Genomic DNA, 23,097 nt, shown 5'->3' with positions numbered 1-23,097 from the left:
CCTCGCCCTAGTACAGTCTCCCACACCCAGAGTTGTCCTTTCCGATTCCCAGTCAGCAATTCGCAACTTCTCTGCAGGGCTAATCTCCCCACTCGCCTTCACAATCCTCTCCCGCAGAGTACCATCCCACCCCGTGGCTCTACTGTGGACCCCGGCCCACACGGGAACCGAAGCCAATGAAGCGGCCCACTGTACAGCTCGACTCTTGTCACCCGAGCAGGCCCTTCTTTTGGCTCTACCTACGGCACCCCCAGCTTCCGGCACGCTCTAGTCTCGTACCGGGACATTACCCAGCACTTCCGCCTCCTCCGCAGGATATATCTTCCCCCACACCCTTCCCTCCCCCACGAAGCCGCTCGCCACTGGCGGCTAATACAAACCCACACAACCCCCTGCCGAACTCTCCTACACCGCATCAACCCCAATCTCTACCCTTCACCTATTTGCCCTCAATGTCTCCAGCCAGATAGCCGCTACCATTCCCTTTGCGAGTGTCCCCACGACCCATTTCCCCCTTTTACATCCCCCTTAGACTGGGAGCCGGCCCTGGAGAGCTCCGACCCGGAAGTGCAGTTGGCACTAACCAACCGGGCCGCCCAGGTCGCGGAGAACATCGCATCCTTTGCCACCCCTCTCCCCTAGACCCAGTTTGCAAATAAAGTGTTTCTCCTCCTCCTCGATGATGGGGCGAACCGGGGCGACGAGTTAGTTCTAACGCTTCCCCCCTCCTCCCCGTGTGTTGAGTTTCGCCTCTTCGAGAGCAGCTTTTAGTGTAGCAGGTAGATGGGAGCAAAATTATTGCCCTCATTTCTTGCCTCAGTTGATTATTTCGGCACCGCGTGATTTCAAGTAATCAACCTTAGTTATCATTTATTGTATTGTGTTACGTTTGACACTTAGTGTGAGTTCTTTTTTTAAGAGGTTTACGTCCCGCATGGGCCTCTTGGTGTAGAGGGTCCAAATTTGGGGATAGACTCTTAGCTATTAGAGTTAGTCACGTTTTTGGAGTCTGGTGTTCTGACATAGGACAGATGGTGCTTGCTTGCGCTAGGTGTTGCCTGCTGTCGGCCGGTTCTTTGCATGCTCCAGAACGATGAGCACCCGGTGCTGAGGACAGAAAAGAGCCGGACGAAGCTGGTCGAGACACGCGGCAGCATGGCAAAGTACCTGTGATCCGGACCTGGCAGGCGGTACCTGTTCATGGAGAGGAACTTGGTGGAGCCGCCCTTTTCTTCGTGCACTGGAGGAGTACCTGGATGAGCCTAGCGAACGAGCGCGCCCAGCATCCCAGCTACGTGGAGGCAGCTCGTCTTCACGGCGCATTTTCTGGCGGCGGGGGTGCTGTTGTGCCACAGTGCCTGGCCCAAATGCGTTGCCGAGGCGACGCGTTTACAGCGAGACTGAGTCACGCCTCGTCCAAACCGCAAAGGCGCCTCTCCCTTTCGTCGCTGCGGCGCGGCCGAATCCCGCATCTGAGAACGACCAAATAAAGGCATGTCGCTACGCCTGGAGGCGAGGTCACCGAGACAGCGTGGGCGTCCCCCTGCCTTTCCCCATTGGCGGCGCAGCTGACTCACCGCTTCGCTACCATTCGTTGGAATTCAAACTTCAGGCAGCGAGAGTCTTGATTGGAGCTATTCGAACTTCTCGGGGCCCCAACGAACTTCCCGGGGTATAAAACAAGCCCGGACGCTCTCATCGTCGGCATTCCTCGGTGGTTTCTCTCCGGCGGCACTTTTCGGAGGTACCAATTAAAAGGGTGCCGTCGCCTTTGTGCGAGTCATGAAACGTTTGCTTACCTTGTACATACTGTACATAAGTGTTACTTGAACTTTTAGTCGGCTCGAGACATCTCTCTGCTATGCGCCGCGTCGATAGCGGACGGAACAAGACAGCGTCGCTACACCTCTGACTGCGCTCCGACGGCCAGTCGCAACAGAGTAGGCTGCGGTGAGAGGGCCCAGTCCCAACGGTGACTAGCTGATGTGAGTCGCAACCCGGCAGACATCGCTGGGAAGGGCATTCCCAACAGCGCTGGTACGGCAAGTGCTTCAGGTGCTCGGGACACTGGGAGCGGTCCCATGGCGATGAAAACGGTAGAGAAAACGGTGTGAGCAGCGTTCCCGACTAAATCCGTCGTATGTTCACAGTTTCCCGCCCGGAGAACGCACGAGCAAGAATTGCAGGTACGTGCAAATGGTTGGCCATGGCAGCAAGGTAAGCTGTCCGGTGGGCTTGACTAAGCTGTCGTTCAGCCGTGGGATCGGCTTCTTCTCCAGAGACGGGCACGGACGCCGTCATCACAACTAAGTGGGTGCTCCGAGCAAGCACGGAGAATAAATGCGCGCGTGCTAGTCGATACACGTTTTCATTACCAAGGATGCCGCAGTGTGCTCGAACCAAGTGAAGTGTCAAGCCGTTACCCGATTCCCGAAGGTTCAGGACTTTGCAGGGAATGACTTTGGTGGTGGGGCTCGTGAATTGCACATTGGCTCAGGCTCGACACGCTGCTTGAGAATCGGTGTACACATGGTGAAGCACAGGGGAGCTCGTTAGGGCTTCTTGGAGAGCTGCGTCGACATACTCACAGATAGCCTGTAGTTTAGCTTGTGTGCTGTGGACCGGAGTGACCCCGACGTGGTGACGGTGACCTTGAAGCCCAGCAGTCTCATCGAAGCACGCCGTGGGATGCAAAATGTGGGAGTCGGCTGTAGTGGTTCATGGCAGCGTCCGTGTAGATGACACGCTCGTGTTTAAATACAGCCCGTGGGGAGCGGGCGTGATGTTTCGCATAGTCTGCCCTTCGACCGGGGTGACGACGTCCCACGTAAACGGGTAGTGGCTTCCCATCTGTAATGGTAATGTACTCCAACGAAGGTGTGCGTCACGTGAGTTATGGTAGACCACTTGTTTTATAGCCTAGACGGCGAAGGGTGTCACGCCCAGCCTCTGTTGCGCGAAGGCGGACTTCTTGCGTGTGCCGGTGAGTGTCCGTGATCTCAGACAAGTCGTTAATGAGGCGGTGGCTTTTCAGCGCTTCGAGACGGGTGTAGCTTGGGAAATTCCTTGACAATGCTTCGTGCTTCGTTGAGAAGCCTTTCGAGAGCAAGCCTCTTGGTGCGATTGAACGTTCCAGGACGGTGTTTTTCACGGTAGGAAGACTTGCGAAACAGGTTAATTGGTAACGATGCAATCAAAGACTTGAGGGATACACTGAGGAGGTCAGATTTGCCGGTCGGCTTCGAAACGGTGACTCTAAGGAACAAATGTGGTTTTCCCCAGGAAGTCAGGACTGCACACAATGGCGTGTTGAGGCACGCGGAGCACCTAAATAAGCAGAGAGTCTAGGCATCCCTCTGCATTCGCAAGTTTAAAATCATGGCTTGGGCCATTGTAACTCTACGAGGGCTGGAGCTGCAAGCGCTCTTCTGTTCAGGAACGTCCCCGTGGCGTCGGGGTATTCGCTGAGGGGTCTGTTGAGGAAACAAGAAGACGACCTTGGCACACTATCATCGTCATTTGCTAGAGTACAGAAGCAGGTGTATTAACGGGGTTCTGAGCGATGCCATGAGACTGGTCCACATCCTCACAACTGAACAGCTTTAACAAACAAACAGCTTTATTTCCTTTGAAAAGGAGGAGTACGGGACTGAAAGCTCGAGCAGCTTGACGAGGTCCCGACGCCATTACAAGTCAGCAAACAGCAGCATGATGATCAATCAGGAACAATGAATGCAAATAAATGGACAAATGTTACATAACATCGAGTAATAGAAAACGTTTGTGACATGACGCAACAAGAGTACAGAAAAGTTCATAGGCATAGTCATGAAGTGACGTGAACACTAAAAGCAGCAATCTAAAAGAAAAGGGAATACAGTTCAAGCCATGTACTATTCCCGGGATGGCATGAGCTGGGCGAAGCGTTCGATGAGATAGTTTGGAATATATAACGGATCAAAATCTTCATGGTTTAATAAATTTGCAAGGAAGTTAGTTTGTAAGACAGAGATTGTTCATCATAAGTTGTTCTAGGTGTGGGTACAGCAAACATTTCATTGTGCCTTGTTATGCGAACACTTGTGTTGCCTTTTAGCTTAGCAAGTTTTATTATGGTATCGGTACCACACTTAACAAAAGCTTTGTAGCACAACATTAACCGATAATCATACAAACAAAACACAGGAAGAATTTCGTACAGTGGAAAAAGGTGTTTTGTTGAAGAAGTATAATGCACGGTAGCAATATGACGTATGGCTCTTTTCTGCAGTAAATACAGCTTGCGTAAATTTGTGACACCAGTAGTCCACCACACTATGCTGCAGTACTGCAACAGAGATGATACCAATGCATTGTAAATCATGATTTTTACCTTTGTAGGGAGAATGCGTCGCATACGGGCAAGGACACCAATTGCGGATGACAGCTTTGAATGGAGGTTATTAACATGTTCATTCCATGCAAGGTGCTTCGAGAAATGTACGCCAAGAGTACTAACTGAATCCGCCATCTCTAACTGCTGAGAGGCCAGAAATAAATTCAGTTTTTTTGCGGCTGTTCTTTAAGTCGTGTACAAGATAACTTGCGTTTTCGAATGGTTAATTTTTAAAGAATTTACCGAGGCCCAAGCATCTACCTTAGACAGCGTTTTGTCTGCCTTCACTTCTATCTCTGTTTGGGGCCGAAACCCGGGAAGAACTGGCAAGTGGACTCCATGAGAGCACAGCGCATCTTTAAGGCTCACGAGGTCTGGGAAACACTTGCTTGGGAAACTTTTTGATTGCCTCATCTTGGAGGCCTTGCCCTTGTAAGGCGCCCGCCATGGCCAGCTGCTCGACGCTCCACATATACGATATGGGACTCGGAGACGACATCGATGACGTGGGTCAACTGCTACAGCTTGGCGACGGCCTCCTGGTACAGATTTCGAATCTCTCCAGACCACACAGTTGAACAGCCATCGGCGAAAGTAGGTAAGCTGAAAACCCTATATGAATGCGCACAGATAAAATACACCAGCCTCATGCAGGTTACCTTTTCTAACAGCAAGGCTAAACAAAGGAATATGAAGAATCGGATGTTACACAAGCCTTCGTAGAGGCGCCTTGAAGCAGTCACTAGAGGTGGATCTCTCCAACTACACGCAGCATTCCACTAACCTCTCCAGTTGAGTTTGGCGAACCTTTAGTCCCCGCCAACGAATCGCTAACACAAGTGAACCTGGAGGCAACCAGTGAGTTTTCGGTGTGCTTCATCAACTCTGCATCTTCTGCCACGCAACTTCTGTAGCTATCTCATATCGCTGGGAAGTGAAAAGGCCGACGAACCAGGATCAGAACCCTTCGATTATGTGATTAGTGACATTGTGTTCTGGCTGCTCTGGATTCAAACAGTGCCGTCCTAAACACGAAATCGATATGTCGGAGGACACGGTAGGTAAGGCATCCGGCCAGAGGACAAGATGTGAGAGGTCGAGCTGAAGTCCCAGTCATAACTGCAGCTCGCTTCCAACAACGAAGAGGGCAACCATATTCGCCGAGGAGGGCTATTACTGTTCACTGTTACCGATGCAAATGGCGTCAGATTCACGAAGACCCCCGTCAAACCGGCACTGTAAAGGGTCCAGGCTCTTTAGACCTTACGCCCGCTGTCTAACTCCTACCCGGGAATCGAGTGCTGCTGAACCTTCCTTGCCAACGCTAAACAGAACTGCTAACAAGGAAGTTAAATCACCCCTCAAAGCAGTGGTGGAAAAGGGTGCAACTCGCGACCTGAGAGCAACCAGCTCAACGAATAACCACCAAGATGCTGAACTGGCTGTTATTTATTTTATGGTATTTCCTGCGCGGGTCCTGCTCATGTCTGTGTGCCCATGAATCATTGTCGCCGGCAGGAGTATGTTGAGTACACAAGATAGGGCGCTTGGGACACCATGAACATCATGTGCAAGGATAGAGCAGGAAGTGGATTAAATGCGTTTTTAGCGGTGCCATAGCCCTGGGTCGAGTTCATCACCTGGCATTTCACTGGCTCTAGATGTTGCCTGATAATGTCGGGGTTCAAAGTATTGATACAAAAGAAAAACACTCCCGATGACTGACAGTTGCACTGCCTCATTATTCTGCTTGTTTTGATACAACTTGGCAAATACCGGTCTTCCTCACCTTCGTAGGTTGATCGATTGTATGAATAATACGTGGAACATACATTAAATACCATTAAAGAAAGAGAAAGTGCTATTGTAGCAAGAAGATGACTTCAAGCAGAGATGCACTATGAATACACGTAACGGCTAAACTAAAGAAAGTATTTCTATTTCTAAATCTATGATTGGTCATGCTTGCACCCATATACTGCTTATACACATACATCAATGAGTTAAAGCGTCTTTATTACAAAATATATTCAGTCGCCACTGCAACCAAGAGGATACACGAGTGTAACCCGCATAGTGTGCCGTTTTCCCATCATACCTTTTTCAATCTGTCTTTTTTGCGTTGTATTAGCACCACAGTAAAGTGGTAAAAAAGGTAATTATTATTAGCCTTCGACACGGTCGGCCGCCGAGAATGTTCAAGAATTACCCGCGTGGTCGTAATAAAGACCACCAATTTTATGCCGCTACAAATATGTGGAGAGAAAAAGGAGACAAAGGTATCGCATTTTTCTTCTTTAAAAATGAATCGAGAATTGTTCCCGTATAACAAACCGTAATAAGTATAATAGTTCTGTACAGGCTTATATAAGGTCATTTAGCTAATGTGCCCCTTTAAGCCTATGCACGTGTGCTGAAATGATCAGCAATTATGTCTGTTGCCAGTGATTGTTCAGTTGTCAAAACATTCTGGGGCTATTTTGTTGCCGCAACACAGTCATTTATATACTACAGAACATGGTTGTTGTTTATGCGATCTCGTTGCAAGAGGTCATTGTCAACGTCCTTGTCATTCTAATGACACATGACATTTCGCCTACTTCGTTTATGCTTCCCGATATCTTGGAGGTGTCAGCCTCAACAAATTTAAGATGGAATCAATAGCGATTGTCATGCTACTCTCTCTCAATTCTCGATAGTGCGACAAAAATTGCAGCTCCTATTTAAAAAGGATGTGAAAATATGTTCCCTAGCCGAAGGAATATCATTGCTAGGTTGCAGAAAACTGGCTTTACTCAAGCGGCTATAAGAACACTTCAGACGTTTCGCCACCCGCGCGGACGGCATAGCAAGTAACAAACGGGCACCTAAGAATGACAACGGCCTACTAGCCTGTCGAAACGACTATCTTAAACTCCACGCTTTCAAAAGGGCCAGTCTTCCTCCGTACTACCGAGGCATGAGTGGACGAATGTCTAACCTATTGTTATGCCCGGTTGAGTAAAGCCAGTGCTTGGAACCGTTCCACCAAATAAGAGCATTAGAAGAAATTAACACTTGTGTTCAATACAGAAAGCTTGGTAACAGCACACATGCGGTTCATCGTGCCCGTGGTGGCCTATGTCCTTATCTTGAAAATATGGGTCATATCTGGGCAAACCGTGAAGCACCTCAAAGCCAACGCAACTTACCGTGGTAAGCAGTCTAATTTGCCTCTGCTTTCAATTATTACATCATTTTCGCCCAGTTAAACTCAAACTTTCCGCAAACGTTGAAAGCCGTTTATTGTCAGTTGTGGCAATAGCATAAGCACCTTATTAAATTTTCGATAAATTTCATAAATCAGGTAGCATAAATCTCAACTCAGACCAAACGTGACACTAAAAAAAAGGTTTTGGTGACAAACCCTTATCCTTGGTCACATGAAGTGCTTCTTACTTCTTGCAATGTCTAAACAAATATTTCTTGTGCTGGGAGGTAATGGAAGCAACAGAAATATATTACCCACGTCGAACGGTTTTTAACAGCGAAGCTGTTGAGAAAATAGTAACTTTTCGTTTCCGCAATTATAAATGCAAAAAAAAAAATACTGAGCGCGCGCACGGGAGCGTGGGCGAAGCGGTGAACGCTGGGCAGTTAACAAAACCATGTAAATGCACAGTGATCATGTCTGCATGCCTCTTGGCCACCGCCCAGCTTCCCCTTAGCACGTTTGTCAAGTCAAGCGTCCCCGCTTTAGAAGATTGGCCAAGATTGCGGGTGACCACTAGACAGTTATATAACCAAAAAAAATTGCCAGAACTCGTGCGTTCGTGCCTCGCGACGACCGGCCAGCGTTCCGGGCGCATGTGTTTCAAGCAAACATTCCCATTTCGAGAGATTGGCCAAGGTTCACCAAAAAACTCAAGTTTTCGCCAAAATTGTGGCAGCACTTGCTCGAAACGAACAGACTCCAGAGTTCGCCGTAACCACGACAACACTTGCTTGAAAGAGGACACGCCAGAGCGTACGCCTCTCCAAGGTGATGTCCACTGATTACCCCTTCTAAAGAAATGAAAGAAGCTCACACTCATAGCACCAATGATGAAGTAAAGGTCCTTGCGGCACGAAGAAGAAGATCTGTTGTAATCGTGGACTTAAACTGTCGGGGTGATCGGGAAGGGCTGCTCACAGATACGTTATACCTTCAAGTGCTATACCTTCCATCATGCTTACTTTTGTTTATTACAGCTAACGATCTGTTATAGAGAAGGCGGCAAATTTAACAGAACGGTTGTGTCAAGATTTGTAGCATGTAAAACGTCCCGTAGCCTTAGAGGCACCCAGCAAAAAGGACACGTTCTATAAGTAACAGTTTTCTGATTCGACCAAGGTGCCGGAATGGAAACGAAAACTGGAACTTAACCGGTATTTTTGCAGGAACTGAACCCAAATACGAACCTTATTTGTATATTCAAGATGATGAACCCGAATCGGAACTGGAGAGAAAAAAATCAATGACATTTAGCGCTTCGTAAGGGAACGTTTCGACCGCCCATACGTGGTAATTCACACTCAAGATTATTCGGAGCTCTTTAATTCCACGAAAGGTCAGCTGCGTAACCTGACACACACGTTTCTCCTTCAGAGCAATCACAACACTACCAACGCTCTAAGAATGGTCACAACATGGAGAGGGGTATGGTACAATAACATTCCAGTGGTATTGTACAGGTACAAGTACTAGTCGCGCCTGAAGAGCGTGCTTATGAGCGAAAGAATTGACTCTTTTTCAGGAGCCTTGTCGGCAATACTGGAGTTTAGCATTTCGTATGCTCAGCGTCTTCGTGCGTACCGTGTTGGCCGGGACACGACTGGGCATTTGTACATTCGTTCCGGTAGGGCCGACGACTTGCGCATGCTAGACATCGCGATGCTGGCTTATTCGTTATAAAGGTGGGGTGTCTTCTTCGTCGAGCCCAAGCGCCCAGGTGCACTTGGGTCCCGGTGAAAACAGTAAGTACAGAGCGGGCGGAGTACATAGAATGCTAAAACTCTCTCTTGTCCACGTACCCAAGGAAAAATTTCTTCGGGTAACTATGCAGGTTTTTTTTAAACGAAGACGCATTGGACCAAAGTTGGGCTCCGCAATGAACTTAAAGAAATAGACAAGCTTTGCAGAAGATATGATTGATTTGATAGAAATATAAGGTTTTAAGTGCCCACGCTTTTTATTGCCATTGTTTCCAACAACAAAACAACGCAAACACTACCCTGCTTAAACTGCTATCCGGCCCCTGATTAACAAAGAAAGCGCTAAAGTTGTTTATAGTTTGTGTTTCAAACACGGGAAACAATTCCGGAAGCTCACGCTCAGGCCTCCATAATTCATTTTCAGTAGAACCGACTCAGAAAAGTACTTTTTGGACCGTTTAGTATTGATGATACGGTAGCATATGGCCGTGCTTGATTTTCAAAAGTCATGCATAGCTACAACCATAACAATGTCATATGGTACCCCGGCCTCGCTTTGAAAGAGCACAGACCGGATCCCGTAGGCATTTTACCGGAAGTCCTTGTTTAATGTGCGCTGAATCTCAATTCCAAACAAGGACCCCATTCTACACAGGCAATAAGGCGCGCCTTAGTGGAGGGCTCCGGATCAGTTTTCAACTGCTGGGGATGTGTAACGTCCGCCAAAATATTCAACACACCAGCGTTTTAGCTTTTCGCCTCCACCATAAAAGCAGTCGATGAGGCCCATAATCGAACGCGCCTCCTTGGCCTCAGAAGCACAACGGCTTAGCCACTGAGGCACCTCGGAGGGTGGAACAAGCATTGAACACAGTGATATGCGCAGACGATCATCGGTAAAACGAATGCGAAGTCATTACCCCTGCGAGTATTTTTGTTTCGGGGAACTGTTACTGCAACCATCGCATTACGTAGAAAATATCGGTACTATCGCCCTCTCGTCACTGAGCTTGAATGTTGTATTCTAGCATGCTGACGATATGTAAATACAGACTCCCAATAAAAAAATGGTGTTCGAGGCATACAAAAAAGAACACGAAAACACACGATCCGCTTAAAATACAGACAATGCAGCCTGGTGCGGCAATACGCTGAAAACAAAACACAAAAGTAAACAAAAAAGACGACAAGGTGCGTTTCTCTGCACACGCTGATACTGTTTTGGAGGTATTAGGCCGCAATGTTTCTACACTAAGCAAGGCCCATCGTATCATCGTTGCATGTCATAGTTTGCTTAAATAAGTCGTTCCTGAAAAGTATAAATATGTCTTGACGAGACTTGCCCTCACAAATGGTTCAGTGGGCTAGTAGCAGTGGTGTAGGATATATGCTTCATCATCCCCCTACCATCCCGACGGCCGTTTTACTAATGTAGAAGAATGATCAAAACGTCCGTTAAAGATTCTCACGCGGTCACAACTTTTCTGCCAGCCTACAGTATAGGTCGCATCTCACAGCACAGGCATAGCTTCCTAACATCAAACGTGAAATTGTTTTTCACAAGCGCGTTTTCCCATAAAAAGGCAATGAAAATGCCCACCACTTGCTTTAGGTGGTTCCGCGTGAAGTTCATGCAAAAATAGTTTCTGCTGTTCTTGGCGATATTCTGCCATTGAAAAAAAACGAAACCAAGAGGCGGATGTTTCTCAAGACTTCCTTGCGTTACTACGGTCGATCACATAGCAAACCTTGTCATCTCTAGATAGTTGCGGAGCGTGGTCCTGCCAGGTGTAACTGTTAACTTTTAGGATGCGTTGGGCGGACAAATTTGTTCCGGCCATTTCCGGGCTTACGCTCATGCCTGAGATTTGTTACAAGCCACCCAGGTATGTCACCCCAATTAAGCTAAAAAGGTTATATTTTGTGCTTTGAAGCCTTAAACTACACAAGTAAAGCAACATGGTTTTCAGGCATGGATTAAAAAAACCCTGCATTCGAAATGTTTAGGATTCTAAAAATTTGAGATTGGTCATTGTTACAATCATTTTAAAATTTGAGGAACATTGGAGACTTACCTGCAGTTTTTAAGGTCAACCATTCTTCCTGCGGAAAATACCTACTTCACAAAGCAAGAACTGCGGACAAATATTACCGAAACAATCGAATACCGCAGCTTGTTGATGTGCCAAAGAACATTTTCTGATGTTATCGCTATTTGGGAAAATGTGGAAGAATTGAAATGTTTTTTGGAAAGAATGCCACCTGCAAAGCAAAAATAAATAGTGCCACGACGAAAAGTTCGGAAAAAAGCTTTGCGACGAGGCGACTCAAAAATATTGATAGACCAGGAATGGTAAAACAGGAGGATGACATTGGTTCTCTGCGCTCTAGACTGTGTGCCATGTGCTCCGCGCCTCTGGTTCCCTGCGAACCACCAGTTTCATCGCTGATAAAGATATCACATGGCCTGTAACCGTGGCAGTGTGTGGAGCAAGTTGGTATCCCCACCAAAAAAACAACTGACGAGTTTCAACGGCGCAGGCGCATCGCCGTTATTACATTCAGTAAGGCGACCTCGATCCGGGCTTTGTCGCCTCCGTCAATGTTGTGGTAGCGTGGTGGCAAGCGCCGAGCGGTGAGCAGAAGCAGCTGTCTTGGTGATGACGAAAAGAAGCTGAAGCCAAATGTAACTGGTTTACTACACCGCGAAGATGATCAACAACGGTACGGGAAAATCATCCTCCCGGGCGAGCTTTACAGCATGCCTTGAACCCAGAGACAGCTTTCTTTGATGTTTCGTTAGGAGTTAACGCTTTTTGAGCTTGCCGAAGGGCTAACGATCTAACAGATCTCCTAGTGCTTTTGAAGAAACCCAGTGCAGACATACACGGCCCTCCCGCTTTCCTGGGGGCTGCAGGAGCGGCGTTTGTTGAATCTGCGCGAGGCGGTAGAAGACCTCTTCGATACGGCGCGCACTTCACAGGTGCACATCGGAAAACGAAGAACAGTGGATTCTGTATTGTAAGCAGCCGATGTTAAGTCAACGACAGCAACGCGCTAACGGGCAGCCGCTCTCCTGCATGCCGTTGTCCGTCCGAGAAGGGCAGGTTTTTGGCACAGCACCGGAGCACTCCAGAAAGCTTGGAGCACACGCGAACAAGCTAGCTGCGAGCTCAGTAGCAACAGCTTATTCCCGGAGGTCCGAGATCCCGATGGACCAAAGTCATCAAACATTGCTCGGAGGGACGGTCTTGAATAAATGTGTTATACAGACGCTCGAATCCTAGTTTGTGCCACACGACACCGTACCATTCTGCTGGGTTTCTCGGCTGAAGGAACTGCGCTTAAGCTTTACCAGTTCAATTGCTGGACGAAGAGTTTTTCCCCAGGATCATCTCTGTCTCGGTCATGTATGCGACAGAACAAAGCCACAAACACAACCGCATTGCGGGCAACTGCGAGGACGAATCAACACTGAAGCTTTTCCAGTCTTTTAGTTGTAACAAAAACACGCGTATAATTACCTACACTATTTAATTTTAGCCAAGCAATACTTTAGCCAAGAACACGAATGTGAAATGGTCCATTTCTTCTCAATAAAAATATTTTGCCCAAGAAAATGTAATGGTAAACGCAAAAGCTGCTTCAGAAAAAAAAAACAATATTGTTTTTCCACTGAGTGAAAACGGATGACCACGGGAGCTGCCCGCAATCAACGAAATTCACTATACAACGCGCGTTTGTTTTCAGTTGGTCATTTAGCAATTAGCACTTAGAGCAATAAAACTTGAATGGACCCGAGCTTTACTTTAACAGACAATCATGAAGCTCTCCCTTTTCCTCCCACGTCTAAAGTATTTTAAAACCAGGGTAGCACACCAATTTTGAGGGGCCCTTTTTCTGAAAGTGACCCTAGGTCCACACTGGGCATGTAGAGAAGCAGGCACAGACACATATAAACTGGCTCGATCGCTCTTACAGTCGGTTTTTGGGCAGGGATACTTTTCTGTGGTGTTGCATAGGCTCGTACAATGGGCTGAACATTCAGGGCAACCAGGCTTCTTCGGCAGGCCCTCGAACGATGAGGTCGAGTCCCCCGAGGGCACGCCATTGCGGTTGGTTTTCGAGCAAAGCGCTGAAGTCCACAATGGTCAGGCTGCTGCGAAGAGGGCTAGAATGATAAGGTTGTATCTGCCGCAGATACGCCGTTGCCGCTTGGGGTCGAGCGATGGGTGGAGGTTCGCTGCGTTGGGGCTGCTGCGGCGAGGGCTTGAACAATAGCGGCACGTTCGGAGTAAGTGTGCAGTCAGGTATTCCGACGTCAATGCCAAGCGATGGCTAGAATCCGGAAATAAAGCCCCTCCTGTCGTCTGCCTGTCGCTTCTTTCGACTCGTCTCGCACGCTTCCCGGATTTTTCTCCCTTTAGTTCGTCGGCTTCATGTTTTAATACTTCTATTCGCTTTCTGTCACTCCTACTCTAGTGATTACTTGTCCATTCGTCTGTTTCGTCTTTGCATCACCCGTGTATGTCCGCGGGGACATAATAACTGAGACACTTAGGCAGTCACAAAAAGAGTAATTTTTAGCGTCCGGGTTCGACTGGAGCCTGAAAGCCGAGACTCTACAAGATAAGTCCCTGGCGTTCCCCACCACGATGGCCTCTCTTCGCGGTGTCTCTGACTAATGCTAATCTTAGCGCATAGGCGCCACGCCTGTGTGGCGAGCTGACCTGTATTTCGGAAGGGTCACCCACCGGATTCCCTAACAGGCCCTGTAATTGATAACACTCTTGAGGCTTCCCAGCGGTGGGCTCTTTTAGCGCCGGTTCCTGGAATTGGAGGTGTTGGTCGGATGGCGCATTCCAGTATTGCACAGTCAGCAATTTCTGGAGAGGAGTCACTGAACGCGAACCCTTCGCCGGCCACTAGGATTTTAATGTAGAAAAATGTACACAAATAAACTGATCAAATAGACCCTCTAAAGGATTAGATTGTGGCTGCTTCCCAGAAATACCCTGTTTTATAATCAGTTCCCAAAATAGTTGCGGTTTGCTGAATGATGCATTGCCAGCATGGCGCCATGAGCTGTTTTCGCCATAGTAACTATTTACCAGAACCAGTTGCTCCATTCGTCTTTTGTAGTACCTGTCAAAACAGAACCTAATTGGTATTCAGAGAATTAGAAAATGCAGTCCCATTCGATACAAGCAGTGCGCGAAATGTGGCGTTTCTGCAGTGGTCAGATGCCCGTAAGAGGTTTTGGTTTTCCCGCCCTATAAACCAATCCTTAACGTGACTTTGCCGCACGACCACTAAATCCCGTCGGGTCCGGGCTACCCAGGAGGTGCTTTTGAACAAGTTAATCAAGCCGTGCGAAGAAAGCTCCCATTGGTGGCTAAGTTGCCCCAAAACAGGCCCAACACCGTCGCTAAAGCAGAGGAAAAAGCTGATGGAAGGGTATTGCAGACGCGCTCGCCGGGCTGAGCACGGGGAACGCTGGGTAATAGCAGCCTATTGCCGCACCATTTACACTGTGCTCCGTGAATAGAAAGCGCCCTCCGCCTGCCCAGTCACGCTGGGAGTTTCTTGTCCTGCACGCCACGAAAGAACCCTTCGCTGGAAGACATAGAATGCTCTGCTTTAAAAACCGGCGGCTTGTCAGCGCTAGCATGTTTAGGCGCCGGTTACCCAAATTGTTGGTGTTGGCTGGAGGACGCGTTGCCAGCGTGGTGCGACGACCATTTTTTTGAAACGAGTCACCGATCGGAAATCCATCGCCAAAAATTAGGATTTTAAGTATACACGGGCAAACACATACAATTGAATAATAGTTTCCGTACAAGAGTAGATAGTAGTGGTTCACCAGTGCAAACCTGTTTTCATGACAGTTCCTGGCGTTAGTGGTGTCGGCTGGATGACGCGTTGCCAATAAGGCGCCATGAGCAGTTTCTTGAGACGATTCACCCACCAGAGTCCCTACACCGATCATTAGGAATTCAACATTCAAGCGGGCACGTGTATACTCTGGCAAATATCCCCTATGCAAGATTCCAGTGTGGTGGCTTCCGAGAGGTAGCATTTTTTCATGACGGTTCAGGACATTGGTTCTTTACGGAATGACGCGTTGCCACTATTGTGCATTGGAAATTTCTACAGAGAAGCCCCCGACCGGAGTCATTTATTTCAATTTTGCACGGGCATACACATACAGTGGCCAAATATGCCCCCTAAAAGCTAGGAAGGTGGCGGCTTCCCTCGCTCTGCTCCTTTAGCATCGGTTGCCGAAGTTGTTTCTGTTGGTTGGATCACTCATTGCCAGGGTCACCACCCCCAGTCCCTTTGTCCAACATAAGTAGATCAGCGTACGGACGGGCACACTCGTAGACGGAATATTAGGCTTCATATAAGATTATACCCTCCTTTCATGATGGGTACCTATATTGGTGGTATTGGCCTGAAGAAGCATTGTCAGTTGGGCCATGGGCAATTTCTGGAGACAAGCCCGAGACCGGAGTCTCTTCCCCCACCATAAATACAGTTTAACGTGACTAACAGGGCCGGTAAAAGAATAAACTGTGCGAGCTTCCCAGCGCAAGCCTCTTTTAGTGACTGTTTCCAAAATTTGTAATGTGTGTTGACTGGCGCAGTGCCAGTGCGTGTTCATGAGCAGTTTCATGAAACGAGTCACTGATACGCTTCCCTTCCCAAAGCATTAGGAGTTCAACGTACACACGGGCACACGCGTACGCTAGAGGGCCTACAATGTTTTAGATTGTGCCGGCTTATCAGAGCTGGCCACTTTTAGGGACGGTTCCCGTCATTGTGTTGGCCGGATGACCCATTGCCAGTAGGGCAATGGGTATGCTAACGTAAAAACCGGAGCACGAATACACGTGATAATAGGTCCTGTACAACAAAAAACGGGGGCGGCTTCCTAGCGCTGTCCTCTTTTATTGCCGGTTCTCGAAATAGTTGGTTCTGGCTAGATGATGGTTTGCCAGCATGGTGCCATGACCAGTTTCATGATACCACTCACCGACCACAATCCCTTCACCGAACATTATGAGTTAAACATACGCATGGCAATATACGTACACCGGACTAAAAAGGCTTTTACAAGAATTATCTTTGGGAGCTTCCCAGGGCTAGCCTCATTTAGCACCGGTTTCCGAAATTGGTTGTGTTGGATGGCTGGCGTCGTACCACTGCGGGTCCATGAACAGTTTTTTGAGACCAGTCACCAACTGGAGTCTCTTCGCCAAAAAATAGGTCCACGTAAATACAGTATTGCGATCGGCCAACACGGGCCTTGGAAAAATTTCTCCAAAGCAAGGTGTACGTGGATGAATCACGCAGAGGGACGAGGCGTCATGAAACACTGGCGCCAACGGCGGTGGCGGCGGGTTCAAGAGGCGGCTTCTACCATCGGTTCGCTGGACGCGGCCGGCCTCTTTCCTTGATACCCCTATGATAGAAGGGTCCACCGAAAGGAAGCTGCGGTTTCAAATGCCCAAGCTCTTGGGTTTCCAGCCGTCGGCGCAACAAGAGGTCACTCGTCTTCACATGCAGGGAGACGAGCTGAAATTTCATTCACTCGGGGCTTCCAAAATCAAGACTTGAGCGAAGTGGTGCAGCTCGTCCGAGTGGCCCGTGTGCATCAGCCACGACCTGATTGGACAACTTTTGTGAAACTAAATTCCCTAGCCAGGGATCTTGGGAAGATGAACTCTATTTAAACGACTGCGTTTGTGTTATTTTTGTTTTGTTTTCCTGTCTCGACTGTCACCATGTAGAAAAAATTTCCTGTACAGTTTCCTCCTAAGCAGTCATCTCGAGTCCCTAGTCCGACACCACGCCGAGCCAGGACCATCGGGCCTGAACGAGTCAGACAACCCGAGGGCCCCTCATCTGTAACACTGGTTGGCAGCAGCTTGGATGGACCGTGCATCATCGTGCTGTCTGTGCGGGTCAGCGTTTGGCTTTTGCTATGGGATTCACCAGGCTTATATTTTGAGAGAGTAATCTTGCAGTGGGAATATAGTGCTCGTCAATTGAGAAGGGTTAATCTCACGACATTGCTTGGAAGCAGAGCTAAGGCGAAGCAGAGAAAGCGGGGTCATGGACCTAATGAAATTGCCGAAGGCGGACTTGCTCTTGTTATGTGAGGAACTATCAGTAGAAGGGCACAGCAAAACAACGAAAACAGAGTTTTGCAAGATCATTCCTAAAACCGCCGAGAATAACGACGAGCTTGTACATGCATAAAACTTGGAGCGAGAAGCTAAAGAGAAAGCGGAACAGGATTAGAAACGACTTCAGGAGGAATCTGTACGAGAGTGGGAGAAAGAGAAAGGAACAGCAAAAGTGGCAAGCTGAAAAAGCGGAAGGAGAATATAAGCGGCTGGAGCTTGAAAAAGCAAGACGCAAAGATGGCGGTAGCGCGAGAGCCCAGACTCCTGAAAGAACATGCGAGGCAGTATCGTATCGGATGGATAAGTGCATGCATCCATATAAAATGGGACGCGACATAGGACTGTACCTAGGACATTTTGAGAGATTTTGTGAACGGGAGAACTTTGCTCGTGGTACTTGGAATCAGCGGCTTTTCACACTTCTGCCATGTGAAGTAGCTGAAGTTATAGTGAGACTTTGTAAGGAGGATGCGGCTCATTACGAGAAAGTCAAAGCCAGCCTGCTGAAAAGATACAGGCTTTCAGCTGAAGCTTTCCGCCAACGTTTTGGAAGCTCAAGCAAAGGTGACAGCGAGGGCTCTCCGGATTTCACGTATGGCCTGAAGACTAACGTTTTGGCGTGGCTTAAGGGAGCAGGGGCCTATGAAAGCCGTGATGAAGTTGTCGCGTGCATTTGCCTTGAGCAATTTTATCGAAGCATCCCCCAAGCGGTGAAGCTGTGGGTTCAAGACAGGGAAAATGTCGGCACAGTTGAAAGAGCCCCAGAGCTAGCGGAGGAGTACGCTACTGGCAGAATGTTGAGCACGGAGGAGAGTGCATCACACGCTAGAAACGCGACGCGAGGTCAGGTGCCTAGCAAAAAGAACATTTCTTCTAAAAGTTTAGTGCATGAGGAGGCGCCAAAAAAGGTGCTGTAAAAGCTGGAAGATCAGTCAAAGAGATAGTGTGCAGACAAAGCAGGGAGAAAAGAGTTTGAGGCTAGTAGGCCACTTCGCTGCTACAACTGCATTGGTGCAGGGCACTTCACAGCCAAATGTACAAAACGTAGGGTATTGTTCAAGTGCGTCGATGATAGCGACAAAAGTCTAGAGCTCCTTAGGCCGTGCTTGCACGAATTGCAAGTCAACGGGAAACCTTGCAACGTGCTTCGCAATAGCACCGCTACGATCGCCTTGGCCATCCGTCATACGTTGCAGCAGCCGATTTCACGGGGGAAGTCACATGGATAAAACAGGCGGTAGAGGAACACAGTGTATGCCTTACAATGGCTCGGATGAGGATTTGCGGGCTGTTCGGGGAGCTCATCACTGAATCCGCCGTCTCGAAGGCCCTGCCACTTCAATACCCTTACCTCTTCTCAAATAGATCGGATCGATTGCTAAACGAGGGAGGCCAGAAACTCGGATAGGGAGCGGTGCAAGCTTTGACAATGTCTACGACTCGCCAGCTCACCTCTCACTTAAGTAAGATTCCCGAAACTAAGGTAGCCAGAGATGCACACGCCAACATACCATTAGAAACACTAGAGGAGGAAGAATAAATGACGGGTTGCCAAAGGCAGACAGATGCACGAGGCTATGAGTGACCAGAGACTTCGATCACTGAGCCCGTAAATAAAGCAGAGAGGTCCGAAGGGTCAGTGATATCTCCAGTTTGACGCAAGTTTGACCGCCTTCTTAAGGTTAACCGGGAGTCGCCAATAAAAGAGAAGACAGAGGACCCAACGTTTGAGAGATTGCACCTTACGGGTAAAGAAGGCTTTGCTAGACGCAATAAAATGGTGTATGAGAAAGGATGATTACTGTATCGCCACTACCAGGACTGACGACGCAAAACACTTGATCAGTTGGTCGTGCCTCAAAGATTCAGAGCGGACATTTTGAGTCTCTGCAACGGGAACCGCTGCTAAGGACATCTTGGAATCAATAAAACCAAGGAGGGGCTACTAATGAATTATTATTGACCGGGATTTCTCAAGGACGCGGAGCGCTATGTGAAATCATGCAATGGGTGCCAGCGTGTGGGCAAGTCGGGGTAGACATGGAAAGCTCCCCTGAAAATTGTACTACTAATCTCACAACCTTTCCGTCGGCTTGTAATAGACACAGTAGGCCCTTTGCCAAAGACTAAGTCAGGATACAAGTACCTGCTTGCTATGGTGTGTCCAGCCAAAACATTTTCTGAGGCCATTCCGTTTGAAAGAACTGAGCTCCTCAGAGGTAGTTGATGCTCTTCTGTCGGTGTTCGCGCGGATAGGATTTCTGGCCGAAATCCAGACGGATCAGGCAACAGTTTTTACGAGCGCTTTGGCTACCACGTTCCTAGAGAGGTGCGGAGTAAAGATGCTACACAGCTCAGTGTATAATCCGCAGTCTAACAGTGTGAACAAATGGCATTCGGTTCCAAAGCGAATGCTATGCAATCTGTTATGAGCACAAAGAGGACTGGGAGACCTGTCTACCAGCACATTATTCGCTTTGCGTACGGTTCCCCACGAAGTTACGGGTTTCACCCCAGCGGGATTTGTGTACGGAAGAGCCCTCCGCTCCCCTCTCCGAATGCTAAGAGATATGTAGGAGGGCACAGGAGAGAACCAGACAGTGGTAGAGCACGTGCTTCAACCATTGGACCACCTTAACAGTATATAGTAAACCGAAATATGAAAGCTTCCCAAGAGGCTTCCAAAGTCTACTAAGACAAAAACGCCCGGCTTCGAACTTTCCGCGTGGGCGATCGCTTCATGATCTTCCGGCCATCGATGAAAAATAAGATGGCAGTTCACTGGGACGGTCCTGTAGAGGTTATGCAGAATCTTTGTGATTCGAATTACGCGCTAAAGATACCAGGAAGAGGGGAGCAGGTGAGAATTTATCACTGCAACCTCACGAAGCCGTACATGAAACGCAGCGGGATCGTAAATATAATCTCAATGAACCCAAGGAGCTCGATAGCGAGATTTTGGACTCAAAGGAGAAAGCAGGAGACACTCTCACCATGGAGAAAGTCCTGGCCCTTTCTGTAAATGCAGAATCTCAGAGTTTCGGCAAGAATAACTGTCTAAAGCAGCTGTTAATCAAATTCGCTGACCAATTCAGCAGCCATCCCGGAAAGACGATACCTCTTTAGGCACGAAATAGAGCTCACGCCTGACGAGCCGATACGGTCAAAACCATACAGGGTATCACTTCAACAGAACAGAGATAATGGAAGCTGAAATACAGCACATGCTTAAATTGGGGGTAATAGAGACAGCGGAGAGTGACTACACCTCACCGCTGATTCTGGTTGAGGCACCAGGGAAAGAGCCTCGTCCCTGTGTAGACTACCGAAAGCTGAATCCTATTACCAGGGACCAACTATACCCTATTCCCAACATAGAAGAGACACTAGAAAGAGTAAGCGGCTCAAAATTCATTTCCACCCTCGTTCTCGCGCGCTGATATTGGCAAGTACCACTCTCAGAAAGTGTGATCAGGTAGGCCGCTTTTATTTGGGCGATTGCCACCTATCGACCCTTAATGCTTAGTTTTGGGCTGAAGAATGCCCCCTTCAGTTTCTCGAAACTCATGAACATTGTATTCAGGGATATGCAGGGCTTTGCTCTCCCTTATTTGGACGATGTCGCTATATTTTCAGAAACGTGGGAAGAGCAACCAGAACACCTTAAGAGCGTGTTTTCTAGGTTGCGAGAGGCCGGACTGAGTATGAAGGCGGAAAACTGTAGGTTTGGTTGCGCTCACGTTAATTACTAGGGCCATGTTGTCGGCCAGGGAACTAGGAGTCCACCAGAGCTAAAACTTGTTCCGATCGTGGCATTTCTGCAGGCTCGAACTAAGACTGACATTCGATCATTTTTGGTAGTGGTCGGATATTACCACCGGTATATCCAGAACAACTCACAGCAGGCAAGTACCTTAACTGTAGCGTTACGAAAGGAAGCACCCACTCAAGTACCCTGGGATGCCCAAACATGTTCACCATCTTCCCCTGGGGGGAACCCAGAGGAGGATGCGAATCAGCAGTGGGGGTTGGTTGATGTGTAAGTAGAGTTGAAGTAAGTAGTGTGAGTAGAGTTGGTGTGTGGTGTTAGGGTAAGAAGACGCGTGGGTAGCGTGAGGAGGAGAATGGAGGAGAGACGAACATGCGCAGTGGATCAGGACGTGTGCACACCTGGTTTACGCGGCTGTGAGGAGGAGAAAGGAGGAGAGACGCGCATGCGCAGTGGAGGTGTGGACGGCGCAACAATAGGGGAGGGATCAGGCTCGATCATAAGCATCGTACAGGAAGATGGTGTAATTTTAATAAAGGGGGAGTGTTAGAGCGGAGAGGCACTAAAGGGAGAGAGAGAGACGTTGTACGTGGTATGAGTTTGTCTTTATTTAGGCATTATCGTCAGCATGTTGAACGTACGTGACGTCGAGCTGTAGTTGGCGTTCCACTTTGATTATGACCATTTTATGGTCTGTAAAATGTAAAGAAAAGGGCTGTTGTAGTAGATGAACCCTAATGTTGCTGAAGATGAGGTCGATGCACGTTCCTCAGATGGTTGTGGGCTGCTTGTAATCACGGCCCCCGAGACTCGCCGACGCACGCCGCCGCCGACGATGATAAAACGTCGATGGCGCGTGAAGCGTGCTCGTCTTGTGCCGGCCCAGGAAGACACTACCAACACTGTTGCTCCAGGAGCAATTAAAGGGGAAGCGTGCTCATTTCGTACCGTGTAGAATAAACTCCTGTACAATTTCCTCCAAAGCAGTCATCTCCAGTCTCTAGTCTGAAACCATGCCGAGCTAGGACCTACGGGCCTTAACAAGTCAGACAACCCAAGGGCCCTTCATCTCTAACAGCGGCGTAACACGTACTTTGGATTAATCGGCACTGTACAAGAGTAGACTGTGTCGGCTTCGAGAAGCTAGAATGTTTTGCTGATGCTTTCAGATATTGGTGGTGCTGGCTGGATTACGCGTAGGCAGTATGGCGCCGTGAGAATTTCTTTCGACGAGTCACCGGCCGGAGCCCCTTTGCCGAAATTTGGCGTATCAATGTACACAAAGGCGCAGACATACAATAAAATATACAGTCGTCCTTTACATGATTAGAGTGCCGCAGCTTTCCAAGGCTATCGTCTTTTAGCGCCGTTTCCCAAAATGGTTGGTGTTCACTCACTGGCGCCATGCTAGTGTTGCCACATGAGCAATTTCTTGAGACTAGTCTCCCACCAGACCCCTTTGACAAACATAGGGAATTCAACGCGCAAGCGTGCGGATGCTACCCTGGAATTGCAGGGCCGGTACATTATTAGACTGTGGTGGATTACTATAGCTAGCAAATTAATTGACAGTTACCATCAATGGTGGATTTGGCCGGACGAACCATTGCTATTTTGGCTTTATGAGTAGTTTGGTGAGACAAGACAACAACCGCAGTCCTTTCGCCGAACATTAGGTCAAAGTACACACCGGCGAGCACAAACACTGGGTAAATAGGCCGTCTACAAGATTAGCCCGTGGCGGCTTCCCGGCGCTGTCCTCTTTTACCACCGGTAACGGAAATTGTTGGTGTTGGCTGGATGACCAA

The sequence above is a fragment of the Haemaphysalis longicornis genome, unplaced genomic scaffold (assembly GCF_048455015.1).
Source record: "Haemaphysalis longicornis isolate Haplotype H1 unplaced genomic scaffold, Haemaphysalis longicornis Haplotype H1 scaffold_13, whole genome shotgun sequence".
In the NCBI taxonomy this organism is placed as follows: Eukaryota; Metazoa; Arthropoda; class Arachnida; order Ixodida; family Ixodidae; genus Haemaphysalis; species Haemaphysalis longicornis.
This window is presented reverse-complemented; position numbering follows the sequence as displayed.